Here is a 10,621-nt window from a genome sequence, read left to right on the forward strand (position 1 = left end):
AGACTTATCCGAGAAACCATGTTTACACCACATACATTTGGGGAGAAGACCAAGATAAATGAAGTTACACAACTGTAACTGTATTCTATACAAGTCCAAAAGAAATTGACATTTCTTTTCATAAAGTCTTAGTATCTTAAGAAGCCCAATTATAACCCAACCTTTTTAGGGATGCAATTGGGAGGCTTATATTTTTGGAGTTAATCAAAATTGCTCGTCGTTTGGAACATTTTTGGTGTTACCATGTTTTAAAATTATGAAGTGGCACTTTTGTGGTTTTCATTAAAAATACTGCTAGCAACAGTAGATGCTGAAGCCTTATACCCTGAAAGGATTTACAATCTAGTGGAAGAACTAAGACAAAAACCTAAAAGTAACGTTCTGTAGGAATGAAGAGAGGAAAAGCAATTGGCGTTTTCTCACTAGTAGGCGTTTTACAGCGTTGATGGGCAGGTCTGCTGCTCTGTCTCAGCCTTGACTTTGGGAACCTATAGTTTCTCCCATGCACCCCACTGTAAAGCTCCACACACCGTCCTTAGAGTTGAGAGAACTCCAGTTTGGACAGTTAGATGTAAAAGTAGTGTGAGGGTATTCATGCTTTAGGATTGCCTTTGTATTTCTCCATCCTGGGTTCCCAGAGATAGAGATGGTATCCACCTTTATCTTCACCTGCTAAGGTTGAGAAAGGAAATAGAAACTATAATAGACTCTCGTAGTTTCATAGGAGGGGCAAAGGCAGTAGTTAGAAGGTGCTGCAGGAGGGGGTTATTTGTGTTTTATTTTGCTTTTAGAAAAGAAGTGAGAGGGAGCTCCTGATGGTTCAAGGTCGGGTAGGCAATTGAGTTATTTGCATGCCAGGGGAATGGATTACGGATTCAGGGATTTAGAGTATGGCTGCAGAGGATTAGGTTCTGACAGGAAAGTGATAGCAAGTCCTGAGGGGAATAAAAGGTGAGCAAATGTGACTTTTGTGTTAATGTTAACTGCACATTTGTGGGGTAGTAGCTCAAGGATGAACTAAATCCAGAGAAGTTGAGAGAAGTGCCCAATGCCACGTAGCTAAAGTGGCTGGGCTTGACTAGAGCATTCCGGGGAGAAGCCTTTTTTGCCTTTTTTTTTTTTTTTTTTTGGTAACTAAGCAGAACTCAGCCAGCCTTAGGACTCAGAAGCAGAGGAAAGGGCTGTGGATCAGATTGTGTCAGTGAGAACAAGGGCGTCTTGGGTGCTGGGGCAGTCCTGGCTGAGGTGGCTTATGCGGAAACCCTGTTGGTGGGGAGACAGGAGGGCTGGGAGGGGCTGAGGGCTTCTGTGGTCAGGAGGGGTTGGGGGTAGGATTCCGTAGGCCCCCTCATCCCTGGGGGATATGTTCCAAGACCCCCAGTGGATGCCCGAAGCCACAGATAATACCAAACACTATGTATACTATACTTTTTCCTATACATACATACCTATGATAAAGTTTAATTTATAAATTAGGCACAGTTAGAGATTAACAACAACACCTAATAATACAATAGAACAAAGGTATAATAAAAGGTGAATGTGCACACTCGCTCTTTCATAATATTGTAGTGCACTCACCCTTCTGATGGCCATGTGAGAGGATAAAATGCCCTACGTGATGAGATGAAGTGAGGTGAATGACAATGGGCATTGAGACATAGCATTAGGCTACTATTGATCATCTCCTTCCCGTGACCCTGGATGTCAAGGAGCAGACGATGTGGATGGCTGGGGATCTCCCAGTGGGACAGAGCAGGGCAGCACGAGACTTCATTGTGCTACTCTGAATGGCACACAATTTAAAGCTTCTGAATTGTTTGTTTCTGGAATTTTCCATTTAGTATTTTTGGACCAAGGTTGACCTTGGGTAACTGAATCCGAGGAAAGCAAGACTGCGGATAAAAAGGGTCTGCTTACTGTGGTAGGTATTGGCTCATCCATCATAGATGTTAGAAACTCGTGAGGCTCTTAACTGCAGGGCATTAAAGTCCTGTGGTTAGAAGACTCCTTAGTTAACTACAAGGTTGAGGAAGGAGGAGAAGAGGGTGAGAACTTCCAAAGGAGGCGTTGCTATGAGACAGTGGAGGATGGACTAACACTTGGAATGGCGGGAGGGAGCTGGGGATCTTTGCTTTCGAATGTATAAGGTATGGACTCAGCTGTAGAGAAATTGGTGTGCTCCAGGTAGAGACCTTTATTCATAATAATAGCCAGGTGATGAAAGACTTGTTTGAGGCCAAAAGCGAGAAACAAAGGAGACATCACTTAAGGTTAAAAGTCAGTAACGTATTTGTTTTTTTTTTTTTTCAATCTTCCCTGCATTTTGTTTTATATGTTAGCATTTATACTATATGTACAAATTCTATAGCATTAAGAATGTCAAAACATTTAAAATGGCTATATAATAGTATTTGTTTATATGAATGGTCCATATTTTACTTAAACAATTCCCCAAATTGGGGTACCTTGGTGGTTAACAATCTTTTGCTATTACGAGTAATGCTATCGTTAGTATTGTTATGCCCAAATCTTTTGGTTAAAATAGATTTCTAGAAAGTGTGGTAACTCTTAGTTACAAGGATGAAGAAAGGTAGGAGGCTGAGAATTTTGGAGAGTGTGGGGCTGGTCTGTAGCCCTAGACTGTAGCACAGAGTTCTAGGTGAACTTGGGTGTAGCCCAAGGGTGGGGAGAGAGGAGGAAAGCTACTTGACTAGACACCAGAATGGGAGGCATGGCTCATTGTAGGTGAACTCAACCTGTAGGATTGCAAATGTGCATAGCCTGCCAAATAGGAAACTTTTTTTTTTTTTTTTAACGTAATCCTGTGCCTTGAAGGTTTGTTGGGAGTGTTTATTGTCAGATGAAAGTACCTGCTGATAACACATGATTGCAGCAATGCTCAATCCAACATTATATTGATAAATATTTGCCAAAGGAGGGACACTAGAGTTAGTTGAGCCACCTCCTAGGTACGAGACACAGTGCTCAGTACAGTATGTACGTTAGCTCTTCATAGAAGGTATTTCAGAGATGAGGAGACTCAGCGAGGTTAAGTAACTTATGAAAACTCAAGAGCCCATGCCTGCTTTTCTAGCCAGAGAAGAGAGAGATTAGAACCAAACACTGTTCTGAGGACTTCTGATAGACCAGGCTACATACTTGATAGGGCTACATATCTTGATCATAACATATAATACCAGCCACCCATAGTTACGTGTTTATTTCACTTTCTCCCCTCATTAAGACTGTGAAGTCACTGAGAGTAAGACCATCTTTCATCCGAATACCCTTATCATGTACTAGGTACTCAACAAATGTTTACTAAGGGAGCGCCTTGGTGGTCTAGTGGTTAGGATTCCGGGCTTTCACTGCCATGGCCCAGGTTCAATCCCTGGTCAGGGAACTGAGATTCCGCAAGCCACGTGGCAAAAAAAAAAAAAAAAAGAAAAAAAGAGTTCACTAAATATTTATCAAAAGATGAGTTGAGGGTTCTGGGCAGGAAAGTTCCTGAGATTTGGGTGGAGAGAACTAAAGTCGTAGAGGAGAAATAATGGATAGATCCCAACATTGAAGAGTTGGTTAATCCCAGCATTAACCCCTATGAGGTGTAACCTTTCTTTGTGATATAATGCTTAGCTTTCTATGAAGCTGCAATGGTCAATTCATTAAAAATCATGTATTTCTAGTAATGTATTTTTCTATGGGAAAAATACATTTTACTTCATTATACTAACTTTAAAGAATATCTCTATTCTACTGAGTAAAGAATTTGTATTATTGAGCTATAAATGAGCTACACAAAGATAATTTTAGATATAGTAGCTCTAAGTGTTATCCATTTGTTGGGGGAAAACTTTTGGTGGCAAAAATTGTGTGCATAGAAGTTAAACTTTTTTTGAAGAGAGAAGAGACCCTCCCCCACTGTGTGTGCCCATCACTAACTTCAGCAGTGATCAAAGCATGGTCCATCCTGTTTCATCTATACTCTTTTACTACCCCCAGTCCACTGAATTATTTTGAAGAAAAGCCCAGACATTATATGACATTCATACACACTTCAGTATTTCTAAAAGATAATGACTCTTTTTTTAGAACCATAATAAAATATCATTATTACACCTACATAAAGTTAGCAAGAGTTCCTTAATGTCAAATATCCAATCAGTGTTCAAATATCCAATCAGTGTTCAAATTTTCACTATTCCACCCCTCACCTTCCATTTATACAATTGGTTTATTTGAATTCAGGACTCGACTCTTATTCATTTATATATTTAAAGTCTCTTTTTTAAAAAAAATTTTATTTATTTATTTTTGGCTGCGTTGGGTCTTCATTGCTGCGCGAGGGCTTTTCTCTAGTTGCGACGAGCGGGGGCTACTCTTCGTTGCAGTGCATGGGCTTCTCATTGCGGTGGCTTCTCTTGTTGCAGAGCACAGGCCCTAGGCGCATGGGCTTCAGTAGTTGTGGCTCAGGCTCTAGAGCACAGGCTCAGTAGTTGTGGCACGTGGGCTTAGTTGCTCCGCGGCATGTGGGATCTTCCCGGACCAGGGCTCGAACCCGTGTCCCCTGCATTGGCAGGCGGATTCTTAACCACTGTGCCACCAGGGAAGCCCCTAAAGTCTCTTTTAATTATTAGGTTTCCCCTCCCTTTATTCCCCTTGCTGTTTGTTGAAAAAAGTCATCTTTCCTAAAGAGTTTCCCACATTTTACTAATTGCAACGCCATGGTGTCATTTAATATGTTCCTCTGTCTTCTCTGTTATCTAGAAGCTTGATCTGATTCAGATGCAGCAACAGTACTTTATATTGTGTACTGACATCAGAAGACTCTTACTATCCTGTTCTCTCCCTTTTTGTACTGTTAGTGGCCACTGATAAACATTTTCTGTAAATTCTCTCTTTCTTCATTAATCAACTGGAAACTTCCCCTCAAGTATCTAATTACACAAGGTAGAGTTTTTATTACATAAAAGGTGTATTAAGGACTTGATTATTTTTTTTAACCAGTCTTCAGAATCAAGAATTAGTTCTCTAGTATCTTCTAATGGTGCCTACCAAGGGTTTTTGTTTATTTGTTTAAGTATCACATGAACCCTTGGATTTTTCAAATATTTGATGTGTTTCAGTCCTTAGCAGTTATTATTCTTATTGATGCCCAATTTTGGCCCATTAGGAGATTTGTCACATAGGTTCCTGCATCCTTCTGATATGACCCCAGTGGTCTTTGATAGTTTCCTTTGTTTTCTGGTAAGACAAAATGTTCCAGGCTCATCTTACACACTTTCTGCCCCAAACGTAGAATAAACCATTCCTTCAAAGTATTTTGTTTTCAAAACACATTTCTTTCATATCTGTCTATGTATTACATATACATACAACTTACGTAAATGTGCTCCTATATAAGCAATTATATATTAGCATTTATATATAAATATATTAGTAACATCACTATATATAAACATATGTATGGTTTCAGAATAATAATACCAATATTTTACTTAAATATTAACATTATTACTGAAAACAGTTGAAGATAATTTTCTGTTTTCGTCCTTGGTGTCAGTCCTTTGTTACATATTACTGTTTTTAAAGTCATTTTAAACTCTTTTTTTTTTTTTTTTAAATAAATTTATTTATTTATTTTTGGCTGCATTGGGTCTTCGTTGCTGCGCGCTGGCTTTCTCTAGTTGTGGCGAGCGGGGGCTACTCTTCATTGTGGTGCACGGGCTTCTTGTTGTGGTGGCTTCTCTTTTTGCAGAGCATGGGCTCTAGGCACGAAGGCTTCAGTAGTTGTGGCGCATGGGCTCAGTCGTTGTGGCTTGGGGGCTCTAGAGCGCAGGCTCAGTAGTTGTGGCGCACGGGCTTAGTTGCTCCGCAGCAGGTGGGATCTTCCCGGACAAGGGCTTGAACCCGTGTCCCCTGCATTGTCAGGCGGATTCTTAACCACTGTGCCACCAGGGAAGCCCTTAAACTCTTAATGTGGTTAAGCCACCAACTTGATACATTGTTAGGTTTACTTGTGTTATTTTGCTTTTGCTTTTAAAGACTGCTCTTCAAAAAATTAGGATTTAATTTTGTCTTGTAATGATGTAAAACAGTTACATGTTTCCAAAGTCAAGCTCAGAAAATAAGGTGTTTTTAGTGAAGTCTAAATTTTATTCCTATCCTTCCACCCTGATCCTTCTCTCCCTCTCTAGGTTAACATCTTAAAATTTTTTATGACTTGTACTCTGATTTTCAGAACTGTAAGCAAATACGTATATATATCTGTACCCTCTTTTTGCCTTCTCAGATAAATGATAGTATCCTACTCACTACATACTTTTCTTTATCTTGCCTTTTTTACTTAATTACATATGGGAGAGAGTCATAATTAATTTTATTATACAAAGAATTCTGAAATATACTCACGTGTATGAACATGGAACTAAGCCTTGAGGTTTTAGAGAAAAAGATATTGTAGAGAGTGGTTTTCTCTCCTACTCAAACACTGAAGGACAGACTCTTCTGTGAGCTCGTGCTAAGATAGTCAAATTCTCTCTTCTCACATGCTTAGTGGGCAAGCCATATCAGTAGGAACCAGTATTTCAGTTTTATTTTTATTTGATTACACACTTTTTAATAGACTGGTCCTCAAGTTTGTCTTCTAAATTGTATAGCTGTAAATGTTTCCCACTTGTTGAAGACCCTCCAGTATGTCTTTTAAAAAAGTAATAATGACCACTGGAGCTTGCCTGAATTTTCAAGACATGACCATTTTGAGTAACCTAGTGCTTGAGGAGAAAAATATGTAAATAAAATTCCTGCATGCAAATGCTCCCTGCAACTCTCATTGCCAGTCAGATTTCTGTAAATCATGATAAACAGATGCTACCAAACTAAATGACTAAGTAAAATTATGGAGATAGATTCTATTTATCTTACTTTTCAGTGTTGGGGAGGGAGAAAAGGATGATTAGGGCAGACACCAAGAACTCTATTAATTGATTTCAGCAAAGTGAGATGTGGGATTCTTAAGAATTGGAGAGAGCTGGCCCTGGTAAGAGAGAGGTTTGATTGCAACTTAGTTTGCTTTACCAGAAAACTGGGTTTTGGAAACAACCTAATATCAAGCTCATTGGGTCTTTGCCTAGTGTTTAGCTTTTTGTCACTTTTATTCTTAACTTTAAAAAAAGATTGAAGTAAAATTCACATAACATAAAATTTACCATTTTAACTATTTTAAAGTGTACAATTCTGTGGCTTCCAGTACATTCACAGTGTTGTGCAACCATTGCCACTATGTAACTCCAGAACATTTTCATCACTCCCCAAAAGAAACCAGTCACTAAAACAGTCACTCCCCTTTTTCTCTCTCCTCAGTGCATAAGAACCCATCTGCTTTTCTGTCTCATGGATATGCCTATTTTGGACGTTTGGGAACATACAATATGTGGCTTTTTGTGTCTGATTTCTTTCACTTAACATGTTTTCAAGGTTCAACCTTATAGTAGTTCTCAGTACTTTATTCCTTTTTGTGACCTAATTATATTCCATTTTATAGATATACCACAATTTCTCCATCAGTTGATGGATATTTTGTTTGTGTTCACTTTTGGCTGTTGTGAATAGTGCTTCTATGAACATTAATTTGCAAGGTTTTGTTTAAACACCTGATTTCAATTCTCTTGGGTACATACCTAGGAGTGGAATTGCCAGGACATAGAGTTTGAGTAACTGCCAGACTGTCTTTTTACTTGCTTGATTGTACTCTATTATGCACAAAAGTTTTCATTTTCACAGGGTCCAATTTATTGATTTTTTTCTTTAGGTGCTTGTGCTTTTGATGTTGTATCTAAGAATCCACTGCCAAATCCAGACTCATGAAGATCTATGCCTATGTTTTTCTTCTAAGAGTTTTATGTTTTTTAACTTGTACATTTAGGTCTATGGTCCATTCTGAGTTAATTTTTGTATGTGGTGTGTGGTATGTGTCCAATTTCATTCTGTTGCATGTGGATATCCAATTGTCCAAGCACAATTTGTTGAAAAGACTTTTTTTTCCCTGTTCAATGATCTTGGCACCCTTGTTGAAAATCAGTTAACCAGAGATGTATGGGTTTATTTCTGGACTCTTAATTTCTATTTTATTGATCTTTATGTCTATCCTTATGCCAAGACTACACTGTTTTGATTACTGCAGTTTTGTAGTAAGCTATAAAATTGGGACATGTGATCCCTCCAACTTTCTTCTTTTTCAAGATTGTTTCAATTATTTGGGGTCCTTTGCAATTCCATATGAGTTTTAGGATCAGTTTATCCATTTCTGCAAAATTAGAAGTTGGGATTTTGATAAGAGTTGCATTGAATCTGATTTGTGGAGTACTGCCATGTTAACAAAATTAAGTCTTCTAATCCATGAACATGGGATGTCTTTCCATTTATTTAGGGTTTTTTTGTTTTTGTTTTTTAATTTTTATTTATTTATTTATTTATTTTTGGCTGTGTTGGGTCTTCGTTTCTGTGCGAGGGCTTTCTCTAGTTGCAGCAAGCGGGGGCCACTCTTCACCGTGGTGCACGGGCCTCTCACTATCGCGGCCTCTCTTGTTGCGGAGCACAGGCTCCAGACGCGCAGGCTCAGTAGTTGTGGCTCACGGGCCTAGTTGCTCCGCGGCATGTGGGATCTTCCCAGACCAGGGCTCGAACCCGTGTCCCCTGCATTGGCAGGCAGATTCTCAACCACTGCGCCACCAGGGAAGCCCAATTTAGGTATTTTTAAATTTCTTTCAACAATGTTTTATAGTTTCTGGTGTACAAGTCTTGCATCTCCCTGGTTAAATTTATTCCCAAGTATTTTATTCTTTTTTTTATTTTTTTATTTTATTCTTTTTGATGCTATTATAATTGAAATTATTTTCTTAATTTTATTTTCAGATTGTTTATTGCTTATGTATAGAAATACAACTCGTTTTTGTATATTGAAGTTACTATTATTTTTAAGGAAACTGTTTTCTCACCAGTGCATCCTTGATAACTTGTGCTAATTCTTTGGGTTTAACTGCTACTCTCTGACCTTCATGCTGAAGGATATTAATACCTCCTTAGTTTCACCCATCTTGATATAGGGATTTCAACACTGTCTTGTTAGCAAGAAGTTTCTGCTCTTTAATTAACCATGGATAATACTACATTTTAAAATGCTGACTGATATGTTGGGGAGGAGAAAAAAAGAGAGATATGGGCAATAAGCTTATAGTCACCATATTTTAAAAATTTATTCTTGTTTATATTTTTAAATCACTTATTACATAAAATTAGAATTTCATAATTTAAATCACCCATAATCCTGCTACTCACAGGTAACCACAGTTAAGAATTAGATTACTCATGGGTGCTGAACATAAGTATTGTTAATATTGCTAAGATCATGCTCTTCACATAATTTTTGTTCTATTTTTAAAATATCTAAATTCTGTAATAATGACTCACTGTTAGAAAACATCAATTTAAATACACTATAAAAATAAAGAGTTATAGTAATTTCTTTACATTTATTTCGGACAACCACTTTTGGCATGTCTTTCATGGGCCTTTTTTTTTTTTTAAATTAAAGTGTAACACGTGCATTTGGTTAAAACAATCAAATAGTTCTGAAGGATTCATAATGAAAAGCAATGGTGCCTTTCTCCACTCTCCAGAATCCCGGTGCTGCTCTCTAGGGGAAAATCACTTTTAACTCCAGTTTTTGTAACTTTTGAGGAATAACCTCCATATCTCAATATTTTTCCTGATATTTCTTGATTTATCAACTTTAGACACTAATATATTGGATCTCCTGACCTCTCTTCCCTACATCCTCATCATCCCTCAAGGCCTGACCAGAATAAGCACATTGGCCCAGATATTAGGAGAGACTAGAATTTCCTAAGCACTTACTATGTGCCAGGCTCTGCTCTACAGTTGCCATTTTAATCCTTACAACAACCGAATGAGTTAGTTTACATCATTCTAGTTTAATGGTAAGGAAACAGAGGTTCAAAGAGGTAGAAAGTTGTCCAAGTGTGGCAGATCGCATTTTCCAAAACATGGCCACAACAGTATTTCTGGTCCTACCTGCTTTTCCAGAACACTGCCATTTATTTCCCCATTGCCTTGGAGTCTATTTCCTCACCCCTTAAGCCTGGGCAAGCCTTTGTAGCTGACTTGATGAATAGAATGCTGTGGATATATTGCTGCTGCATGACTTGCCTGGGTTTAGAAAGGTGGAACGCTTCTTAATGTCTCTCTGCCTGTGGATTCTCACCCTTGGAACCTAACCACCATGTTGGAAGGAAACCCAGGCTCCATGAAGAAGCCACATGTAGGTTATCTGGCTAATAGTGTCAACTTAGGGTCCAGCCAGCACAACAGCTGGCATCAATCACCAGCCATGTGAGAAAACAAGCCCTCAGCTGATGAGTCACTCTCATCCTTCCAATCTTCCAGCTGAGGCCCCAGACATTGTAGAACAGAGACAGATTGCCCCCTTTATGCCCTGTCCACATTCCTGACCCACAGAATTGGTGAATGTGACAAAGAGTAGTTTTATGCCACTAAGCTTTGAGGTAATTTCATACACAGCAATAGATAACCAAAACAT

Source organism: Eubalaena glacialis, chromosome 1 (genome assembly GCF_028564815.1).
Source record: "Eubalaena glacialis isolate mEubGla1 chromosome 1, mEubGla1.1.hap2.+ XY, whole genome shotgun sequence".
NCBI lineage: Eukaryota > Metazoa > Chordata > Mammalia > Artiodactyla > Balaenidae > Eubalaena > Eubalaena glacialis.